This window comes from Silene latifolia, chromosome X (genome assembly GCF_048544455.1).
Source record: "Silene latifolia isolate original U9 population chromosome X, ASM4854445v1, whole genome shotgun sequence".
Lineage (NCBI taxonomy): Eukaryota > Viridiplantae > Streptophyta > Magnoliopsida > Caryophyllales > Caryophyllaceae > Silene > Silene latifolia.
The window spans coordinates 14432040-14452463 of record NC_133537.1 but is presented as its reverse complement, the minus strand read 5'-3'; the positions used below and the strand labels follow the sequence as shown (position 1 = coordinate 14452463).

Genomic DNA, 20424 nt, shown 5'->3' with positions numbered 1-20424 from the left:
GTCACTACCCTTTTAAAAGCCACATAATAAACAACTAGTGTAGTTCCCGTGCTACAGCACCGTAATTTTTAGATTTGGTTTCTAAAGAGACTCTCAATAAAATTATTTATATAAATATTTTATAAATTATTATACTAATAAACAATTTGGAGTTATATTATTAAGAGTGTAAGGAATTTATGAGATAATTTCGGTGGGGATGATGAATATTGTGTAAATCATTTGAGTATAATGTATATACGGTATATACTTGCCAATTAGTGTTAGTAAATTAATGGAACCAATTAACAGTGGATCCACTTTCATTAATTAGTAAGAATATTAGCTAGAATAAAAAATATATATTTTAGCCAATTAACTCCTTTGGGAGTAGAGATCACCGAGATCACCTGTTCCACTTTTATGTCTCATCTTCTGTTTCATGATTTCATCCCCTTAAGATTTTGACCCATCACACTTGAAATAATAAAAATGGTAATATTATATCTTAAAATGCTAATGTATCATTAGGAGAAATAATGGGGCACAAGATAAGACATAAAATAGGATAGAGAATCCGCTCTGAATTAACAGTGGGGGTCCCTCTCTTTCATTATTATCACTAATTATCCGAATATGAGTTAGAATAGAATAGATAGAATAGAAGAGATTTAAGATTTGAGCCCAATAAATTTTTATAGCCCAATAATTACCTAGTTTGCATCGAAAGATGTGGCCCATTTTCAAGTTTGTAGCATTGGCGGGAAAACTACTAAGAGTTTTTATTCTCTTAGTAGTAAGAGAGATTAACATGCCAACATATTCTATGCTCAAAGTTTAATATCAACAAATTCTCAATACATTTTTCAACTACTATCACGTTCCACTTCCTTCACCATTTCATTCAACCATGCACAAGATTCAAGCCACAAGTACTACACACACATGACTCGACACACAACAGTTCCGCCCATGTGACCGGCTTGAGACACTACTACAAATACCTGATGTTACCGACGCTTTTTAAGCCATTTTGTGACGCTTTAATGCGTCAGTAATTATTTTATCGACGCTTTTGTAAAGCGTCAATTTTTGCACCGTCGCTATTTACTTACGCTTTTTTGTGTCAGGCTTCTTGACATTTAAAAGCGCCAAAAGACAAATAACGACACTTTTTAGCGTCCAAAATCATTTTACCTTTCTGTTGTAAGAATATATACCTTCGACACTTTTGTGCGTCAACAGTATTTTATTGACGCTTTTATGTGTCCATAAATATTTTATCTTGGCGCCAAATTATTTAGAGATTGTTTTCCTCAAATTCTGTTCAGAATAAATTGCACTTGCAAAAGTAATCAAATTACAATACACAGGATCGTCATACTATCAACGTATTCCCCTTAAAAAAACTGAAATATTGTATATTTAGAATCTCTTTAGAATCTTTATAATAATAACAAATGTATGTATTCAGCCTAAAACTCTAGATTCAAATGAGACCTTGCAAATTAAATGTGATACAACTATACAAGTCAACATAAAAAGTTCATCTAGTAATCTACAATACACTGCTAACATCATTTTGGTGTGTTAGAAGTTTTCCTCGTATCAGTATTTCCTTCCTTTTAGCTGGGAGTACTAAATATGTTCGCAAGCCTGTTCAAGATACAAGAATATTAATATCAACATACTTAAGCGATGTAAAACTTGGTGAAACAATTGAATAAATGGGAACTAAAAACAGAAAAACAAATAACACAACAAGCTAAGCTACAAGCTAGTGTACTCTGATGCAATGCCGTTGAAAAAAATTGTACTTGGGGTCCGAAAGATATATGTGCATTAACTTAAAGATTACAAAATTTAAACCAAGGTTATACTAATGTAATAATCTATAGTGTACTCTAGACCTCTTAGTGTGCAAGGGTAACCACCAATTAAGCCATTACAGAAGTCAAGTGAGCTCTTTTACTCGTTTATATATTTAGAGTATCTAGTGCATCAGCAACAACTATGAACATGGGTTGATAAACATTATTCCTTCCTCTATCAATAAAACCATCAACTTGGTTCATTTTCAGAAGTGCTGATATATCATAAGGGTAATTTTATCAATGTTCACAAATCAATAACAATTTAACAAACATGTAACAAGCAGTCATGTTGCACCAAATCAGAGATTAACCCAGCGAAGTCATACATTCAACATAAATAGCTCCAATAAAGGTGAATAATGTCATTTCGTTACAAATTTATCTTATTAAGAGTATTTTACAAATTGGTCTCCTCCACTCGATTTTCTCTGAAGTTTGCTAATCAATCAAGATAAATTGGTCTCCTCTCTTCCCTTACATTCCCCAATCCCCACCCCTTCAAATACATGAATGCAGGCAAAAAGTAATTAATTTAATCGAGTCATTAATATGAATATCATAATAAAAGGAAATGTCAAAATAGGAGAAGAAGATCCACACATGCTTAATGCATCAAGATCACCCACAATATTTAACTTCACTGTGACAGGATAGACTATGTGCATCAGCTGAAATCCAATAATACTTCAATGAATAAGCAAGACATGGTTTGAAAATTAAATGTACATGCACATACCTTAAAAAGGCCAGGTTATGAGAGGCGCAAGTTAACTCTACAGTATCTTCATCCATCTTTATATTGCTTCTATAGTAGAAGAATTAACACTTATTTTACTGACAAAGAAAAGTGTACTTGTCTGATTAGTCAAAACACAAAAAAAATGAGAAATATATGAAGATGGTGCAGAATAAATTTTCATAATATCACATACTGAAATAAATTAGCTTAATTGGATGATCCTTAATATTTCCAAATATATACATCAGTGTTTGAATTACCAAACAAGAAAAGCTATGGTCAACTGAATGCAGAAGTTACCTTACTATTCTGTGAAAAATCTATTATTTTTATTTCTAACCTGCCTGTCTCCTAGTTAAAATGATGAAATGGAATAAGAATAAGAAAAAAAAAAGTGCACACATAAAACATGTGAAATCGTACTACCTTTTTTGGCCCGTTGAGTCTGACGGTTTTGAACCAACGGTCAGCATTTTCACTAGCTAGAAGTTGCATCCAACCCATGTGCTTTCCTAAACAAACATAAATGGCCCAACAAACCACTGGTTAGTGCTACAAAATGAATAGGAAACCCAAATAAATTCTAAAATCAATACAGAACACTCCATAAGAGAGGAGTGTAAGAAAAACATAGGCAACACCGAGCACAATTAAGCATCTTTTCCATTCTGGTAAAAAACTAGCATGCTGCATTAATAGAACTTAAATTGGAAGCAAACAATTAAACTGTTCCACTAAAGGTATTAATTTTAGATAAGTAAACAGAAACATAAAGGGGTATGACTTACACATTTCAGAGTAATAAACGATCTTTGTCATGAATATATAGGGCAAAACGGTCAAAAGCAATTTCAAAAGAATAACTTGATATACGTTATTCATATCTATGTTCTATGAGGGAGAAGTCAATACCTAAGTTGTCTCACTAATCCTACTTGACAATGCAAATAAAAGTGTGAACAAAAAAATATCATGAACCACAACATGAACAAAATTTTATATCTCTATCTTTTCACCAAAAGCTACGTAATAGTCCAAATCCATGGCCATCAATTCGAAATTGAGTTATATCATAGCTTATATAAAAACCGAGTCTTTGAAAATAGAATGATCGCCAACCTTATCTAAATTAGCTTAAAAGACATAACTTATGAGATAGTATTCTTTTTCCTTGTTGACAAACACCCAAATTTTGTGGAGTAATTAATGTACATCACATAAAAAAACATTCAAGGAGTATTTAGCTTGGAGATAGTGTTTGTCAGTAAGACACCTCATCTTTGTGTCAACAATAACAATATAAATCAACACTATGATGTGAACTCGTATGGGTATGATCATTGACTAGCAGACTATACAAATGCATCAATACCCAGCGAAATGTTAATATAGTTGATGGGGCATATTCTGCACCGCTGACCAAGTCAACATATTGAGCAAGGTCAAAGATATCCACAGCAAGTCAACGGCTTAGACAGCCTAGCCGATGCAGCCCATCGGCCTGTCAGCCTGGGTCTCGGCATGGCAACTTGCCAGCCGGGGCACATACCCGCGTACTCACATCCAAGACCCCTCGGCGGTGAGTCAACAGGGCCCGCCGGCCTGCCATAGGTCCCTCGGCCGAGGGGTAGATCAGTCTTTCCACCTGCTAGCCACTTGGCCACTTGGCCACTAAGTGACAAAAGGTGAAAGTCTATAAATACTCCTCAACCTTCATTGAGGAAAAGATCCACAACTTAACCTAAGAAACACTATTCATCTGGTATAATCTTCCCTCTCTCTCTACAATATACATTTAGCCAAGGAACAACTTATCCCCTAAGTTACTGACTTGAGCGTCGGAGTGAGTACGCTTGGCACAAAGCCAAGCCCTCAGTTTGTTCATTGTTGCAGGAGAGGCCGAAAGGAACGATAAAGACAAGAAGGATTCAACCAAAGACATCATTCTACAAGCAACGGGTGGTAACGAATATCTGCTCTGGAATTACACCCGGAATAATTGGCGCCGTCTGTGGGGAAACGCTACTAGAAGCTAGTCACATTCATTCCCAAACAAAAAAAAAACAACAAAAACCCACCCAAAAAGCTAAGAAGATGTCAAAACAACAAGACGCAGTCGTGACCGACGAAGCCGCATTCTACCAAGATGATACCTTCAACAATTATGGAGTCGTGCAGCCCTCCACCGGCGGAGTAATCCAACCGGAGTTCGGGATGCCAATAATACCGGACACGCCGCTGCCAGCCAACCAGGTCACCATCATGGGACATGTGGTTGACATAGCAAAACTGAAAATGGTCCTGGACCTAATTAGTAATACGCCTGCTCACACTGTCACGCCGACAAGAGCGGCGGAAACCGTCCAGGAGACCAGGGCCCAAAATGTGACTCAGAAATTTGAACGGAGCACTAGGAGAGGCGACCCGGCCAAGTCGCGGGGAGCCCAAAGTGGGCGTGGTAGACCTAAGTCCTTCCCGCTCATGGGAGGACAGGCGTCCCCGCAAAGACGAACGAGGCTTACCCCAAAGGAGCCGGAGGAGTCCGACTCAAAAAGTTGGAGAAGAAGTCCGAGTCGAAGAAGGAGTCCTTCCCGCTACGAGGAGAGGAGCCGGATTAGGAATGCGAGGAGCCGATCGCCGCGTGTCGTTCGACACGTGGTCAGACAGCCCCTCAACGCCTACGTCCTAGAAGTCCAGGTGCCAACCAAGCTCAAGTTGCCACCCCTATCATACAAAGGAGATAGTGATCCAGCCGACCACGCTGAGGCTTTCGAGTCTTACATGTCGGTATGGGAGCAGCCCGATGAGGTCTGGTGCCGAGTTTTCCCAACAACTTTGCATGGGATGGCTCAAAGTTGGTACAAAGGGCTTCCCGACGGCTCGGTATACTATTACGCCGACCTAAGAGACGCCTTTCTAGCCCAGTACTCTTGCAACAAGAGAAGGGTCGTGGAGACATCGGACCTCCTAACTATCAAACAGGAGGGGGGCGAGTCTCTACGAAGCTATGTGAAGAGGTTCGATGGAAAGGTCCAGCAGATTCGAGAAATTAATCCCGAACTGGCGGCCTTCGCGCTGATGAAGGGCATCCCAAGGGGAGACTTAAAAAATGAGCTCATCAAGTGCGGAGGCTCGAGCTTGGATGCCGCCAGGAGGATGGCCGACCAGGCCATCAAGGTAGAAGACTATCACAAGACATGGGTAGGCCCCAGCGAGGCCGAGCACTCCGAAAAGAAGAGCCACCGGGAGGACAACCCGGATGAAAGACGCCGTGACAACAACGGGTCACGGTCCGATGAAAGACGCCGTGAGAATAATAGGTCACGGTCGGACAAGTCTGCCAGGAAACAGGACTCGACAGGCGCCGGGTGGAGTTCGGGAACGTACCACCAGAGGCGGTATAGTGATAAAACCCCTCTCGTCGTATCAGCCGCCGAGGTCTTCGCCCTGAGCAAAAACGAGGGCCAGAAGTGGGAGAGACCCCCCAAGCCAAAAAGTGACGGTGACACGAGCCGATCTTTGCGAGTACCACGGCCACACCGCCACTTAACCAACGACGCGGCATCGAAGAATGCCATTGAAGAGCCGATCCGGAAGGGAGTCTCGGCAAGTACGTTGCCAAAGGCCAAAAGATCGACGCCAAAGTTCGGGTAAGAAATCCGTCTTCGAACGGATAGGAGTGATCCATGTTGTCATCGGGGCAACGAGAACGGAGGGTCCGCCCATGGGCACAAACGGCATCTGAACGAGCTATATCAGGCCATCAACTTTGTGCCCAACACGGCGATCCCCGCTTCCAAAGATCCCCCGATATAACCATTGGAAGGAAGGACTACGAAGGAGTCATCGCTCCTCACAACGACCCACTTGTAGTCAATTTGGACATATCCAACCACCTGGTCAAGAGGTGCCCGATCGACACAGCGCGTACACGAACATCATGTTCGGGGAGTGCTTCCTCGGCCTCGGCCGAAAGTCAAGGACTTGAGCCCCCGCACCAACCCACTATACAGCTTCTCTGGGGCCGGCCTGGTACCACTGGGATCAATCAGACTCCCGGTGACGTTCGGCGAAAAGAATGCGGCTAAGAATGTCCTAGCTGAGTTCGTGGTCATCGACGGCTCGTCCGCCTACAACGTTCTCATAGGCCGAGTCGCCCTGAGTGAGGCTGACACAATGATGTCCATCCGGGCCCTAACACTGATGTATGTCTCGGACCGGGGGGAAGCGCATAAGCTCGTCTCCAAAGACGAGAATGACGAGGTGGTCAACGTCCAGATAGCTGCCAGAGGATGCAACATGCAATCCCTCAAAGTGGCAAAGAAATCAGAGAAAGGGAAAAGTCTATCCTTACAACAAGAGGGCGACCTCATGGATGTAACTAGCGGCTGACTGGGAAGGTGTGCCTCTGATAGGCCATTAGGACGCTGGTAATCTCGGGAATACTCTATGTAGCAGCGGAGGTGTCCAAAACAGCTGTGGGCACCCCGACGCATGTTTTTACCAAATGAAAAATCATCCAAGTCTTCCATCAAAATGTTCATTTTCCCCCTAGTCACTAGGAAGCAAGTGACGCCGCTCACACTTCATCATACCGACAAGAGCGGTAGTCTTTATCGATGCGATGTCGGCTCACACTGTCATACCGACAAGAGCGGCAGTCTCCATCAAGAAGTAGGCGCCGTCGCAGTCACCCCAAGTAGTAGACGCCACGGCAGTCACCCCAAGAGGTTTGACGCCGTCGCAGTCACTCCAAGTGGTAGACGCCACGGCGGTCTCATGAAGAAATAGGCGCCGTCGCAGTCACCCCAAGTAGTAGACGCCACGGCAGTCACCCCAAGAGGTTTGACGCCGTCGCAGTCACTCCAAGTGGTAGACGCCACGGCCGTCACCAAGAAATAGACGCCAGCTCACACTGTCACATCGACAAGAGCGGTAGTCTCCATAAAGAAGCAGGCGCCGTCGCAGTCACCCCAAGTAGTAGACGCCACGGCAGTCACCCCAAGAGGTTTGACGCCGTCGCAGTCACTCCAAGTGGTAGACGCCACGACAGTCTCATGAAGAAATAGGCGCCGTCGCAGTCACCCCAAGTAGTAGACGCCACGGCAGTCACCCCAAGAGGTTTGACGCCGTCGCAGTCACTCCAAGTGGTAGACGCCACGGCAGTCTTCATCAAGAAGTGGGCACCGTCGCAGTCACCCCAAGTAGTAAACGCCACGGTAGTCACCCCAAGAGGTTTGACACCGTCGCAGTCACTCCAAGTGGTAGACGCCACGGCAGTCAATAACAAGAAGCGATGATCTTTGGCTCACACTTTGTCACACCGACAAGAGCGGCAATCACGACCCGGCGCGATTGATACTCGCAAAGCAATCAAAACGCCTTAGAAGCATTACACAGTTGAGGAACGCACTCTAGACTGCCTCGGTCAAGCCAAGGCGGAAACAAAGGAGACGCCCAATTAATAAAAAAAAAGGAAAAAAAAAAAAAAAAACTCAGAAAAGGAATGAGGTAAAGACCTCGGCCAAGTCGGAGGCAGAAGAAACGAGCTCTTATTAAATATGTTCAACAAATTACAAGAAATACAAACGACGGCCGTCCCCATAAGGGTCAGCCAAAAGACAACCTACCAAAGTTGCACAAAATGCAAAGACAAAGGCAAAAGGGTACAGATATCATCTCCCTATGTCTGTTGCTGCTCGCCATCAGCAGCGGTAGCAGCACCTTCCTCAAGGGGCAACCCAACAGCTTCCCTAGCAGCCTCAGCTTCAGCAGCCTCAGCTTTAGCCTCGGCCTCCTCAGCTGCCCTTGCCTCCTCGGCTTCCTCCTTGGCCGCCTTAGCCTTCTCAGCAAGAGCTGCTGCCTCCTCGGCCGCCTCCTGCTCTATCTTCACCCGCACCGCCTCCTTGGCCTTCTCCTCCACGGCCTTCTCCTTAGCTTCGAGCTTGTCGTCAAACAGCTCGTCGAATTTGCTCCAAGGAAAGGAACCTTCAAGAGGGAAAAGCTCCTCAATTACTTCCCTGGCAGCGTCTTCGGCCAGATCCCGGAATTCGGAGCACAGGTCAGGGAGCATTTTGGTTTGGAGCATCTCAATGTCGTCCTCCTTTTGCCTGATGATGGCCTCCTTGCTCCGAATCACTTTCCCCTGGATCTGAAACCGTTCCCTGAATTCATTCCTCTGCTGGAAATAGAGGTCGGCGTGCCTCTGAACAAGGTTACACTTCGCCAAAGACTTTTCAATTCCGGCCGCAGCAGTCTCGGCCTTGGCTCTCTCAAAGAAGGACCTCCTTTTCGGCGTCCTCCCTGAGCTTTCTCTCAGCCAAGAGCGCCTTCTCGGCCTCCCCCCTAAGCCTCTGCTCATTGAGAAGATCCAGTTTCGCCTTCGCGGCCACCTTCTTAGTGGCATTAAGCTCAAAAGCGGACTGAGCCACGGCCTTCTCCTGCTCCATGATACGAGCACCGGTCAGCTCGTTCCACCTCGCCGATCTCTTGATCAACCTCGCGCTTTCGCTACAAGTGTGAGGGGGAAACCTTCTGGGATGAAGAGTCACCGGCGACGTTATGATCACCGACTGCGGTCGGGAAAGGGAAACCTTCGGGATGAAGAGTCGATGGCGACGTTATGATCACCGACTGCGGGTTTCTCCTCCACTTGCTGCTCAACAAGAGCGGCGGCCGACAGCGGCTGATCTACAAAATTTAAAATAAGCATCAGCATCAACATACATAGACATGCCGGAGAGCCTGTCACCGGCAGCGCCTAATGAACCGGCTAAGTCTGAACCACAGGATAGATCAATACCGTGCTTGGCCTTCTTGGCCGAAGGGCGCATTTCCTCGTCAGCAGCAGAGGCAACGGCAGCGGTAAAGGCTGTCTGTTTTCTTTTACGGACAAGGGGAGACCCCTCGTCCTCATCGGAGTCATCCCCATTGGAGATATAAACGATCTCCACCGTCTCCTTCTGAACAGGGGGGATGGAAGGCGGAGCCGATGTCGACGCCATCACCGCCGAAGGTTTTGTTTTTCGCGTATGGCGCGGCATGTTACTAACAACCTTCGCCTGGGCCTCCACCGCATTCAAGCTTTTCAGCCGCTGGTCCATAAGATCATTCGGCGACGTCCTACGGTCATGGGTCAGAGCCTTGGGATGCAAGTTAGCAACGGTTTTGTCTTTGTGCAGCCCCATTCTCCGGAGGATATCCTCAGACAAATCCGGTCCAAAGTAGTCTGCGAAAGAAATAAAAGCAAGAATTAAGTAGAAGAAATAAATCGAAGTTCGAAAACAGGAACATTAAGAGCGGTGATGGGCCTCATACCGACCCCACTCACCCTGTGCTAGGGCCGGTATGAGGCCGACATGGCAGAGCGGCTCATCCTGAAGAATGATCTCGCGTTGGGGAATCCATTTTTCGGCACCCCACCCTTGTCCGCCTCAAAAGCCTCATCGCGCCTTCTCATCCTCTTTAAGAAGGACCTTGCTGGCATCCATCTTGAGCTTCTTCCGGCTGACCCATCTGTCATGCTCCGCCTTAGTCTCACACCGCAGATTCACTTGGTGCTGAAAGGAGAGGGGCAGCGGATAGTCATCCGGCACCTTAACATACACCCACCGATCTCTCCAGTCTTTGCAAGAAGTAAGTTTGTCAACAGAGACATAACCTTTCTCCGTGTGCACACTGTACCGACCAACGCGACCAAAGATTGACGGCTGGAGATAATGAAGCCGGCGGAATAAATTCACCGTCGGGGCCTCCCCCTTGAAGAGACAAAGCCACACAAAGCCGACTATCGTCCTCATGGCCAACGGATGCAGTTGGGCCACAGCGACGTTCATAGCTTTAATGATGGCCATGACGTACTCATTCAGCGGAAACCGGAGCCCGTACTCCAAGTGTCGCATGTATACGCCGGTATGGCCCGGCGGAGGGCAACAGACGGCCTGACCCTCCTCAGGGATAACAATCTTGTACCCCCTGCCAAAAAAGAAATGGTCCTCGAAAAATGTCTCACCAGAACAACTAGCCAACTTATGGGTCCAAGCTCGGTCAACGCGTACCTTACAGACGTCACCGTGATCCATAACGTACTGCCTCACCTCTTTGGGACGAGCCTCTTCAGCATCATCACCAAAATCGTCTGCGTCATCATCGACATCAGAGTCATCCTCCCATTCCTCCAAAATTCGAGGATCGACTTCAGGAGAAGGAGACCTAGGGCCCCCAGGCCTTATCAGGAGGGCGTCCAATTTCTCCCCGGCATCAGCAGAAGACATGTTTACAATAATAACTTACAGAGTTAAGAAATTGGAAAGTTTGTTTACCTTGAATAAAAACACTCGCCGGAGTAACAACTCTGAGAAATAGAAGACAAGGAAGCCTTTGAAAGTTTAGAGAGAAGAAAATTTTGGAAAATGAAATTGGTGACCAATTTCACGGGATAACTGCCATATTTATAGGGAAAAGCCCATGAAGAAAGACCAACCAGAGAACAGCCCATGAAGCGTCAACCAATCAGCGTGCAGACACGTGTCAGACATGCAACCACGGGATGTCAATCGTTGCAACAGTCGAACGTCAATCAATGCAACAGTGACCAAGCGTCTTCAACACGCCCATTCGTATCTCTCCGCCTATTCACCTTCCTCAACAAATTCCCAAGCATCTGTTCTCCGCCGGCCACATGATCAACCAAGCTAAGTAGCGTCGACCGGGGGCAATCAAAAACATTCGGCACTATCAACCCTGGTCTCGGCCAGCGTCACTTTCTTTTCCACATCGGATGCCCTTTACGCATCCATGCGGAGGGGGGATATGGTACGGACTAAGAAAAGACCAGGCCGAGGTAAAAGAAGCCGCCGCAGAAGAAGCCGTCTGAGAAAATTTTTACAAATTACTTGCGCAGAATATACGCTCAAACGTACATCGGAGCCCATACCACGGCATAGACTACGCTGGGGGCAAAATGATGGGGCATATTCTGCACCGCTGACCAAGTCAACATATTGAGCAAGGTCAAAGATATCCACAGCAAGTCAACGGCTTAGACGGCTGCCGATGCGACCCATCGGCTGTCGGCTGGTCTCGGCATGGCAACTTGCCAGCCGGGGCACATACCCGCATACTCACATCCAAGACCCCTCGGCGGTGAGTCAACAGGGCCCGCCGGCCTGCCATAGGTCCCTCGGCCGAGGGGTAGATCAGTCTTTCCACCTGCTAGCCACTTGGCCACTTGGCCACTAAGTGACAAAAGGTGAAAGTCTATAAATACTCCTCAACCTTCATTGAGGAAAAGATCCACAACTTAACCTAAGAAACACTATTCATCTGGTATAATCTTCCCTCTCTCTCTACAATATACATTTAGCCAAGGAACAACTTATCCCCTAAGTTACTGACTTGAGCGTCGGAGTGAGTACGCTTGGCACAAAGCCAAGCCCTCAGTTCGTTCATTGTTGCAGGAGAGGCCGAAAGGAACGATAAAGACAAGAAGGATTCAACCAAAGACATCATTCTACAAGCAACGGGTGGTAACGAATATCTGCTCTGGAATTACACCCGGAACAATAGTAACAACAAGAATGCAAGGCTAAGTAGTTCGGTGTACACAACTTTATTTTAACTTTTCAAAAACAGTTTATTGTGATTAAAGTAATACTACTCAGACCAAGTATAACTAAAACATTAAATGAAATAGTTCACAACAATATAAAGTAGCTCCTAAGGCCAAATCTTAGTCATCAAAGGTGCTAGGCGCATCAAGGCTGCAAAAATATATATCGATAGTACCTTTTTACACACAAAGATGAGCAGCTAACTATATGTCTAATTATCAGAGAGAGAGAGAGAGAGAGAGACACTGATTGCCAATTAAAAGAAAATAATTTTGACTTTTTCCTTATTGTTCATCAACCATCACTTGAAGAACAAACCCTCAAATTCAAAAATCCAAAAAACAAACCAAAGAAACATTTATATGACAAAATTAATCAATTGAATTTGCATATTAAGCTAGTAAATTAACCAAACGCGAATTAAAGCTACATATGGATGATACCTTAGAGAGATAAGACAATTATAACAAAGCGTTCATGCCCTGAAACAGGATTGCATACTCATAATCTGTAGTCACTATTGTAAAATCTTGCAATTAAATTACCGAAATTTAATGTTCTTGGATATAATTATCAGAACCCATAATTAAAACTTACCAGCTTTGATTGGCAATGTTGAAGATCGAAAGGGGATAAGGTGAACAGTTACATAGAGGGATTACCAACAAATTGACCGATGAGAGGAACAACAATTAGCGATCGTCGATCTGTGTGCTATTGACTTGCAACCTGTGTTTTGTGAAAGGAATTGAGCAGTTAGGGTTTCTGTCTTCTTTTTGTTTAAGCGGTGCGTGAATTTTTTTCAAATGTTCAGTTGTGGAAAAAAAATTCATTTAGACGCTTAGTTGAGAACAAAATAGGCCCATTAGTATATTAGTATATTATATCCAGTCCTTTCCAATTTTGACGTGAAAGAGTATCAATAGGCAAAGGCGGGTTAATTACGCCATCGACACTTGACTAAAGCGTCAATACTAAATTGTCAAGAATGTAAGGGATTTGTAGTAGTGAGATCGTGAGGGCCTTATTACGACTTCAGGACGTCTCCCAAGTCTTTGCGGTAGCTCCAAACAACTCTCCCTGGTTCATTTTATTTAGACTCCCTAAGTTCATTGGGTTCATTAGTTTTAGGTGCCATAATCGTCGCTCTGATACCACTTCGTGACACCCCCACATACTAAGGTGCCTTACTAGGACCACCCTAGCATGAGAGACCGTCACCATCTCGGTTGCCCGAGGTCAGTATATCAAAGTTAACAATCCAAACACAATTATTAAAGTATAAATGGTTAAAGTTTACATGTTCTCCAAAAACCAAAACCAAAGTACAACTGTGAAAGTGTAACAACTAAAAAGAATGCAAGCTAAGTCTCTTGACGGCGGAAGCTAGACTCGAGTGATGACTCCCCAGGACTGTCCCATAGCTAAAGAACTGCATCACCTGTCACAATCTGCTCACCATCCCCGAATGGATCACCACATATTTTATAAAACAACAACGGGGTCAGTTACTGAATAATCAAAGTAAGACAAATACAAAAGGCAACCAGCTGATCATCGTCCACCTTCGGTCTCCCGATCTCACACAGTAACTAACTACACACCGAAGTGTGTAGCCCTGCCAGATTACCCATCACAATAGGTAATCCTCGCCGCTAGTGGAGGACCGCAGCCAATCCCCACCTAAGCCCCGCTCATCAACGAGCGATATCCCTGTCCCTTAATGTGCACATCCCCTCCCGTGGCGGGTTCCATGGAGGGCGAACTAGGGTGTGAAGCCACTCCCGCAAGTGACTCCACCACAATCATCACAACACCAACACCAAACCAACACCAACATCAACACTCCCACAAAGAACAACAGACAATCAATCGTACACAATACAACATAATCTCAAATCAATTAAACAGGAACTGAGTAGGAAAACCCTACCTTATCGCAACTGCACAGAAACACAAGCAACACAATCTAGAATAGCTCCTTTACGAATCCTTCACCTAACAACAATCACATAAATTCCAATTACCATTTGCAACACTCTTTTTCCCCCAATTCATAGTTCAAAGCAACCCTAAAAGAATAATCAAAGGACTAAGGAAATCAATGACTTACCGACACCAACAATAGAATGAGAGATGAAGAAACTTGCTAACAATCACACACACTAGGGAGAGATCTGGAGAGGATTAGAGCGTCGTTGAAGTGTTTAGGTTTTGTAAAATGTAATTAGAAACTGATTAACACGTTTTATATAACTCTAACCATCTCTAAATCAAACCGCGGAAATAACACCCGTCAGACCGGATACTCGGTCGAGTATTCCACATACTCGGTCGAGTATTCCTGGGCAGTAAACTTTCCAGGATACACGACACCCCTTACTCGGCCGTGTAGGCCATACTCGGCCGAGTACCAGCTTAGGAAAACCGTAGTATTACAGTCACGGTGGTCACACGGCGGGTCCAAGTCGCGGGTGAGTCAAAGGTATAAAAATAATAACATAAAGGCTAGTATAAGATGGTTTACCTTACGATCTTGAGGCGAGGTGATGGAATCTCTTTTTCCTCTGTTTCTCTCTTCTCCCTTATCTTTTGTGGATTTTTGGTGGATTATGTTGGGATAAGGTTTGAGTGGATGATGATGGGATTATAAGGTGAGGGTAGTATAAGGTGAGGGTATGTGTATAAATACATGTATCTTATTATTATTATATTATTATATTATTTTGTCTCAACATAACTAGCTAAATATAATAAAATATTATTATTATTATATAATTATTAAATACGGAGTATTACAATGGTCTTCTTAATAACTTATCGAGCAGGGGTGGGTCAAACTCAATGTCGATGCGGGGTGAAAGAGGGAGGTGGGGTTGGAGTGGGTGCGGTATATCGAGACGATTCAGGGAAGGTCTTGTGGGCCACTACAGGAAAGAGGTATCTAATTTCGTTGTTTGATTGAATGATATTACCCTGTTGGGTTTAAAAAAAATATGGATTAAAAGTAGTTCATGCATTGCTATTTGGTTGAGTTTTTTTTACACTATTGACAAATTAATTACTGGTTCAAGTTAGGTTGACTTTATTCAAGTTTGCAAGAATATGGATCAGATCGGTGTATTTTAGGATGAAAATTTCTCAGGCGTGTCATTATCAAGTTACTTAGAAATAATGGTTAATACTTAATAACATGCGAGAATGGACATTCGAGTTATGAGTCGATCATTTTGGGTTGTAAGTCAAATTCAAGGCTTTTGTTTGGTGCGGTCTGAATAAGAATCGAGTCATTCCGTGAAATCATTCGGGTCAGAACAATGTTTCTTGTTTACATATACCTCAATTCCTCCCGCAACTAAAGTTTTATTCGTATTCACTCAAAATAGGGTTGATGTGGCGTAATATTTGAATCCATCCAACTAACATCCTTATGTAGGACTTAGGGTGTTAAGAATAGTAAGTTGCTAACGTAAAAATTAAATGTTAGAATCATTTCAAACAATTACCGCATTACTAAGAGAAAATATTTGGTTTAAAGTCGCCGGATCAATATTCCATTTACCGATCTGAATTCACAGTTCGATACAACAACTACTCAGATATGATAATTTTTTTATAAGATTTCCGAATAATAATATCTTTGGAAGTAAACATATATACATCATCAAGTTTTGTGGATGTCAACTACTCAAACCCGTCAACGTCAAAATCGCATTTGGGTCCCATTTATGTAATACTACGGTTTTATGAGTCTCTAGGTACTCTATCGAGTAGGCCTTACTCTGTCGAGTAAGGGTGTGTTGCGTTTTAAAATAGTTTCTGACCCGTTGGGTACTCGATCGAGTAACCTGGATACTCGATCGAGTATGTCAGCTACTCGATCGAGTAGCCGGTTGCCGGGGAGGGGGGGGGGGGGGGGATGATTTGTCGGGTTTTGTTAATAATGCGATTTAATATATAATTACTCCCGTCACTTTCTTTACCCACTTTTACAAACCTAATTACTTTCAAAGAGAAAACAATCTACGTTCTTCGCATCAATCGCATTATTGGCAAATCCCGGAGCTTGGAAGGTCGGATTTCACCTTTCTTTATACCGTTGTAATCCTTGCGTCGAGGGTAAGATCTACGTACTGTTTTTATAGTATTTCGTTGAAGTTAGTTAAACCCTAATTTGGGGATTTGGGGGTTTTGTTGTATTTCTTGATTGGTAGTGATTATATGATTGTATGTTAGGAGGAGGATTCGTAGAAGAAGCCTTTTGATATCAGCTGTTGAGATCGTCCGAGTGTGTTGCTTTCCAGGTAGGGTTTTCCTACTCAGTATTAGTCCCATAATGTGTTGTTGGTGTTTGTGATTGTTGAATAATATCATACTCGTATTGTGACGATTATTGGATTTGGTTGTTGATAGTAGTTGTGATTGATTGTATCTGTCTGTGTTCTTCGGGGCGCGTCCCTGGCTGAGTGGAGTCACTTGCGGGAGTGGCTTCACGCCCAAGTTTCGCCTTCTGTGGAACCCGCCACCGAAGGGATGTGCACATTAAGGAATTTGGGTTTATCGCTCGATGGAGATGAGCGAGGATTTGGTGGGTGCAGTGCGGTCCCCATCAAGGCGGCGTGGAGTGACTGTTGCGATGGGCACTCTGCGGGGCTACACACTTTAGTGTGTAGTCGATGTGTGGAGTTGGGAATGGAGTTCGGAGGATATCTGTGATGTTTGAGCTGTTTGTTTACTGTGATGTTGGATTATATAACTTGTGTGATTAGTACTGACCCCGTTTATTGTTTTAAAAACTGTGGTGATCCATTCGGGGATGGTGAGCAGTTGTTGAGCAGGTATGAGTTGAGTCACATGGGATAGCTGGGATGTGCCACCGTCTGATGATAGAGTCTTCCGCCGTAGCATGATTAGTTTATTAAACATTTCATTTAGCTGAGTAAACAGTTGGTTTTGAGAACATGTAACCGTATTTTGGTATTTGGTTTTGGATTGTATTTTATTCACTAAAGTTACACTATTTAAATGTTGTTTCGTTATTGTCTTATGATTATCATTGTCTCGGACAACCGAGATGGTAGCATCTTTATACCCGAATGGTCCTGATAAGGCACTTGGAGTATGTGGGTGTTACAATTTACACCAGAATTGTTCTTAACATTTTGCACATCTGAGGTGACCAAACATATGAAGGGCCAAAATGGGCTTGGGATATATGGGCAGCTAAGCGTCCAACCAATAGGCAAAAACTGCCACAATAGACACAACAAATCAGCCCAAATAATTGAACCCGGAATTTTACGCGGGAACCGTTTCACGGTTTCAGTTCGTCACTCCACAAATTCACATAATTGACGCGAAATCAAAAGTGCAGAACCCTAAGCTATGAAATCGCTTCCCACTAAATTACCCTTACCATTTCCGTATCAATCAATTGTTTACCTTTCATATTCATCGTGTAAAGGCGATTTTAATCAAAGGTAAACAAATGATTGACACGGAGAGAGTATCACTTTCAATTCTCCTAATTGGTTCGTTCACTTTGATATAATTTCTTGTTTATTTCAATCCCTCCAATTTTCCTGTTATTATTTCTTGTTCATACTCTTAATCTAACTTGAATTTCACTTTAATTATTCAAATTTCAGGTTTCTGTAATGCCGAATTCTGCAATATTTTTGCGAGATTTTGATTACCGCCTGTTTAATTCTGGTAATTTCCTGTTTATTTTGATCGATTCGCTGTTTATAATTGCTGTTCGTTTTTTTTAATTAGTATTTTCCGTTTTCCAGCTTTGATCAGTTGTAGAATTTAAGAATAACTGTACATATGCAAATTTATGTGATAAAATCATAGCAATATATGTAAAATAGTGATTCAGTTAGGAGGATATCAATTCTAATGGCAATTTTACGATGGCGGACTAGATTGTTACGGTGTTGTGTTGTGTTGTGTGTTCGTAGAAGATACTTCTAGAGTACATTTAAGTCAAAAGGATGAGTGAAACTCGGCGTTTTTTGATGTGAAGGTGTAGGATATATGCTCATTATATAGTGATCAGTTATGAGAAAAGCGATTCTAAATTTCTGATTGTGATTTTACGATGACGGAATAGATTGTTATTGTGTTGTGTGTTTGTAGGGAGTACAGATTACTTTATTACTCTAACAAAAGGATGAGTGAAACTGGACGTTTTTCGATGTGAAGGTGTAGGATATATACTTAGTATAATGCGTTTGAAATCCCTAAAATGTTAGGGATCTTTGAATAATAAATTTATAGTAGTAAACTGGTAAAAGACTAAAGAAGAAATGAGCAAAAAAAAAAAAAAGCTATTGGCCTATTAATGCAGTTCATTATTTATCCTCCTCCTTTGTTATTATGTTTATTTATGCGTGGTTGCGGCCCCATATTAAAGGTCACTGTTATCTTTTCAAAAATCCTCCACTAAATTTAGCGCTCTTTCATATTGTTTTCATATGGAGGTAAGAGTATATAGAATAGAGCAATTTGTTTAATTGAGTAGAAATTCACCATGCTTCTTTAAAGTGATTTGCGCTTAGATACCCTCCTTTTCCACTAGTTTTTTAATTGTGGTGTCAGAAAATGAAGTAAACAAAGGTTTAAATTTGCCTATTCTTATTCTGATTTACTGTAATATTCTCATTACAGTTGACTAAGCATAGTGGGATAATTTTCATGTCGGCTGCTTGTTCTTTGAATCTTTGAAGCTCAAAGTGTGTTTGAGAAGATGACCATCTTGTTGGTTGCTATCCCACTTTTTTCTATTTACTAGTTGAACGAATTATAAACAAAATTACACTGGTTTTGATATTTTACCCGTTACAGTTGTAGTAGGCAGTAAAATAGTTTTGTACTGGATTTTGAACATGGTGAAACTATTGCTCGTTCAGGTCATTGCTATAGAAGTTGGTTAATCAGCCCTGAGTTAATAGTGTATCATAGTATCGGCTATTGTTTCCTGTTCGTAGCTCATAGAACTAGGGTACAGTTTGTTTGGGTTTTATTGATGCTTGGAATGGAAAATAAGCGAAGAGAGTTTCTGTTCTTTAGTTTTGACTAAAGAGAAATCGAGAATTGAAATGATTACTTTCTCTCACCGTTCTATGAATAGTTGCCATGTAGTCGTTTTGATCGATTTCTCGAGACATTACCACAATATATAACGTGATAACTGAGATATGCCATCTAGGTACCTTGGAAGGGAATTATCTTACATGCTTGTACTCTGATCTGGATTTAATAGAATAGACAGGATTTTTTTGAGGAAGCTGATATTGTTATCTTATGTTCTCATTTGCGCCTGTAGGGATTTCATGACAGCTCTCAGTAAATGCTATGATTATCAGCCCAATCAGCAAATTGATTTTCTTAAGGTAAAATTCATTCAAATACGAAGTATGTGACTTGTTTTTTTTTTTTTTTTTTTTTTTTTTTTTTTTTTTAATCTAGTTATATAAACACAGTGTGAAGTTTTGATCATTTATTTGCATTTCATCAAATATATTTGCTTTCTTGGCTACAATATTTTTTTAAAACTGTCAAATACGCTTAATTAAAACCTATTTCACGTAACTCTTAGTTTTAAACTAGGATAGGCCTAGTAAAGTCATGGAGTGGAAATTGGATTAGAGAGCTAATTACGAGTATATGTCGTGCCAACAAACAACGTTGCTTTTTACTATGATCCTTCCAAGCTTCCCATGGAGATGATGAATTATGTAGACAAGACAAGTAGCACAACCAGAGATGTACTCATTGATAAAGTCTTGTGTGGTTAACCCTGTGCTGCAGTCTTGATGAGAAGTGGGACAATTAGAAGAAGAAAATAGTGCTTGCTCCGCATATTTGTTTTGGTGTTCTTAGATATGAGATGCACATTGCTTTGAGCGAGCCTAATCACGTACTCAAAACTAAATTACTCCCTGCATTTCATTTTTATTTCCCTCATTTCCATATTAGATTTCATAGTGTTCTGAAATTTAGACGAATACATCGAGGCATGAACTCCCTATCAATCCAACACCATTTCAGGAAAGATTGAGTCAAGTGAGGATAGGGGGCTATTAAAAGAAATCTACTACTTAGTGGCTTGTTGAAGGACTCTACATGAGATATACGCCGTACTATTTTCTGTTTCTTTCCCAAGCATCATTTAGTTGGGGATTGTGTTATATCTGACTATCTCCTCATCCTCCAC

General features: G+C 42.5%; 2 long non-coding RNA genes across 2 annotated transcripts; one reads left to right on the top strand and one right to left on the bottom strand.

The window, feature by feature from the left end:
• Positions 1 to 1418: 1418 nt before the first annotated feature.
• Positions 1419 to 13015, bottom strand: LOC141621240 (uncharacterized). Its single transcript, XR_012532163.1, has 5 exons — positions 12801 to 13015; positions 12647 to 12685; positions 3019 to 3104; positions 2590 to 2687; positions 1419 to 1635 (listed from the first exon to the last, which is right to left on the bottom strand). It is a non-coding gene; the product is annotated as an uncharacterized LOC141621240 (long non-coding RNA).
• Positions 13016 to 17464: 4449 nt separating this feature from the next.
• On the top strand, positions 17465 to 19601 carry LOC141622979 (uncharacterized). Its single transcript, XR_012533156.1, has 3 exons — positions 17465 to 17734; positions 17852 to 17915; positions 19534 to 19601. It is a non-coding gene; the product is annotated as an uncharacterized LOC141622979 (long non-coding RNA).
• Positions 19602 to 20424: the final 823 nt, after the last annotated feature.